Source organism: Clupea harengus, chromosome 15 (assembly GCF_900700415.2).
Source record: "Clupea harengus chromosome 15, Ch_v2.0.2, whole genome shotgun sequence".
NCBI lineage: Eukaryota > Metazoa > Chordata > Actinopteri > Clupeiformes > Clupeidae > Clupea > Clupea harengus.
In genome coordinates, this window is record NC_045166.1 from 8863881 (window position 1) to 8867789 (window position 3909).

The following is a 3909-nucleotide window of genomic DNA, read 5'->3' on the forward strand; positions in this document are numbered from 1 at the left end:
ACCGCCCTGAAACAGGAAGAAAACAAACCGTCGAGATGGCGCAATGTGAACGGGAGTTGTAGTTTAAAAGTAAGTCTAAACTTGTCATAACCAACTGAGGAAAACTACATCCGTATCAGCCCCTACTCTCGCTTTTGTTGATATTTAGCGCCACATGAACCGCTCTTGGATCCATTCAGAAAGTTATAGGACGTATCAGTGGTAAGATGCATAAATCACCTTTTTATTAGATTGTCATGTTACTTCTAACGTTAATCAACATTTAGGTAGCCTCGAAACTGATTTTCGTATCAGAAATATAAATGCCTTTTCAGTGTTGAAAAAATAAAATAGAAAATAACTTTAATCTTCACTTTTTGTGTACGCCTAGTTTGGGAAAAAAGACAATTTGAAGTTACAAGAAATTGCATTCTGCCACCTCAGGCTGTGTAATTTAATATTTCCTGACTGTTTTTCTAAATGTTGGTTATGAGTCAAACCTGTTACTGATATGTGCAGCATTACATAATATCTTTTCAAGTGGAAATATGTGGTACACTGTACATACACGTAGAGTACTTTGGTCCTTCTGAACAAACAAATTATGTTGGGTTGTTTTGTATCAGACGATCAAAAGCTTCCCATAGTTCAGTAGCAATCATATATTTACTAAGAATTTTTGTTGGAGGAGAAATCATAAAAGAATGGCCCTGTCCAATTTATAATGTTGTACCCTTTTTACAGGTAAGCTCTGAAAGGCCATTTTAATTTCTATTGATGCCATGGAAACAGCATAACAGGGTTGACAGGAGGCACAGAGGCTGTTCTTCACTTAATGGGTTGTTGTTGTTGTATTACTTACTTGTATTTGTATTTGTACATGTAACAGGTCTAATACCACAATTCCAATTACCATCGCGTCAGCCTGGTTACCATCATTAATTTGGTCAAAGTGTGAAGGCATATAGAAACATTTGGAAGAAATGTTTTACTTAGACTTAACATTTTGATATTAATCATCAACATATTAAGACCTTGTTTTCCTCTTCTTCGCTTCAAGATGTTTTGCCCTTCCTATGGACCTGCGTCTCAGCAGGCTTTCCATTGCTTGTCATCGACACTTAATGACATTCTACTTCCATCTGTAAAAGTGAATTAAAATATAGATACATCAACAATAATGAAAAAATCTGTAAATAACGTCATGACCACAGCAAAATCATTGCACATTGTGCATCCACGATGCGTGGTAAACAAACAGTACTATTAGACTGAAAGTGTGGCTGAAGCACACATGCTAGCCTCCCTGTATAATATGTAGGTTTGTTTAATAGAATAGAATATACTTTATTTGTCATTGTGCATTAGATACACAACTAAATTTGTTTGTGCAACCACTAAAAAAAGTGCAGTTGTGCTGGGTGGAGGGTATGAGGGTTGTGTGATTGTTTAGTTCTGTGATGGCCCTGGGGATGAAACTGTTCTGCAGTCTGGAGGTGCGGGCTGTAGTGGCCCGGTAGCGCCTGCCAGAGGGTAGCAGGGTGAAGAGATGGTTTGCGGGGTGAGTCTCATCCTTCAAAATGCCACATGCTCGGCGGAGGCAGCGTGTCCTAAAGATGTCGTCCAGGGGAGGCAGTGGAAGTCCAATTATTCTCTCCGCAGACCTTATGACCTGACTGAGGGATTTCCTGTCCTTGTCTGTGCAGTTGACATACCATGCAGTGATACAGTATGTGAGGACACTTTCAATGCAACAGTGGTAAAAAAGACTTAAGCAGCTCGGGAGACAGGTTGTTTCTCTTCAGTATTCTCAAGAAGTAGAGCCGCTGCTGTGCTTTCTTGACTGTGGCGGTTGTGTTCATCACCCATTTCAGGTCCTCTGAGAGCATAACCCCCAGGAACTTAAAGCAGGAGGTCCTTTCCACTTCCTCACCATTGATGATGAGGGGTTGAGGGTTTGCCTTTTGCCGTCTGAAGTCAACTATGATTTCTTTTGTCTTTTTGACATTCAGGGTCAGGTTGTTTTGCTTACACCATCCTGTCAGTCTGTCAACTTCGTCTCTGTAGGCACTTTCATTTCCGTTGGTGATTTGTCCTACCACAGTCGTGTCATCTGCAAATTTGATTACTGTATTTGAAGTATGGGTGTTGGTGCAGTCATATGTGTAGGAGCCGCATTTAAGTTTTTTGTATTTGGAATGATTTATCGATTTTTCCCCTTTTTGTGGAATTGCGAGTGTTCGCCCTCTATAGGTGGTGACGGTGCCACCCTTGAAATGGCTGCCAGACACGCATGACGGGGAGAAGGCGGGCGCAATTACCGTCATTGACCTCAGTGCTGAGGCCGTGAACCACGCTGTCTCCGTTTGGGCCTGTTCAGCTTGTTGCAGCGTTTAGTTATTTGGACTTTAAAGCTGCAATTGCATCCTTATTTTTTGTGACAATTTTTCTACAATAAAACCGGCAACATTGGATGGTCAAACTCCCTTTGTATTGGATTATTGGACAGAACTGCGAGTCTTGACATTGCTTCTCCTGCTTTCTCCATGGTGGTAAAATCAATTAGGACGTAGGAATAGGATCTAGGGGTTTAAAGGAAAAAACTCAACTGTTTTTGCCACTACAATTCGTCAATGACGATGCTTGGATTTTCCCCGAAGATATTCACGCAAGCTGGACACAGGAATGTCGGCCTAACGCATGGTGAACTTGAAACAAAGGAACTCTTCAACGGAGGTGCTGAAGCAGCTCAAGCCACAGCTGATGCATCACAAGCACACCTGGAGAAAAGGCTAGACTATTCGCTTCATCTTCATGATCGCACTGCTCCAGCAGTCAGGACTAAGACAGGTGCCAATGTTCAATTTCCCCTGCCTAATTTAGGTACAGATAGGCAAGACAGTAAGCCTATTTTCCTTCCCAGGATCAGTAGTGATATAAGGCCACAACAGCTACACCCCTCATCGCATAGCTTTCCCTCTGCCCGATATGCCTCATCACATAGCCATCTCTCTGCCCATTCCTCTGCCATTCCCCCTGTCATTTCCCAGTCATATGCTAGCTCAGATCAAGCCACTCGGTCCACTGTGACACACCAGCAAATTCCCTCTTCAACCAGCTCACCGCAGGACAATCATGTGATCAAAGTATTGGAGAATCAAAGTGAATTAACCAGGATGCTCATAAAACAGCAACTTCTGACTACACTACCTCAAGGAAATATCCCACTCTTTGACGGACAAGTTCTAGAGTACAAATCATTCATTCACTCGTTTGAAAACATGATTGAACAGAAAACAGATAACAATAGAGACCGGTTACAATTTCTTATTCAGTATACTAAGGGCCAAGCACAAAGACTAGTGAAAAGTTGTGAGTACATGTCCCCAGATAGAGGCTATCAGAAAGCAAAGCAGTTACTGAAGGAAAACTTTGGAAAAGGTCCAATCCTGGACTCAAATGAAATCTGAGGATTCCAAAATGCTGCAGGATTATGCCATGTTTCTCAGAAGCTGCTGCAACGCTATGGAGGACATGGACTACATGCAGGAACTGGACACCATATCCAGCATGAGAAGCATTGCCCTCAAGTTGCCATTCAAGCTCAAAGAGAAATGGCGTAACAAGGCTTATGAACTCCAAGAACGGCACCAGCGTAGGGTAAGAATTTTAGATCTTGTCTCTTTCATTGAAAAGCAAGCCCGTATAGCAGCTGATCCAGTTTTTGGTGACCTTCAAGACCAGTCAACTAGTAGAGCTAAGGTTAGAGCCCCTACTCTGTCACATCCCTCAAAGTCATCTGGCAGTAGCTATGCCACTAGTATTGCTCTTGCCCAAAAAGAGACAAAGCCTGAACCATCTTGCCCCCTCTGTAGCTCAAAGCACACATTGGACTTGTGCAAAGACTTCTCAAAGAAAATGCATAGAGAC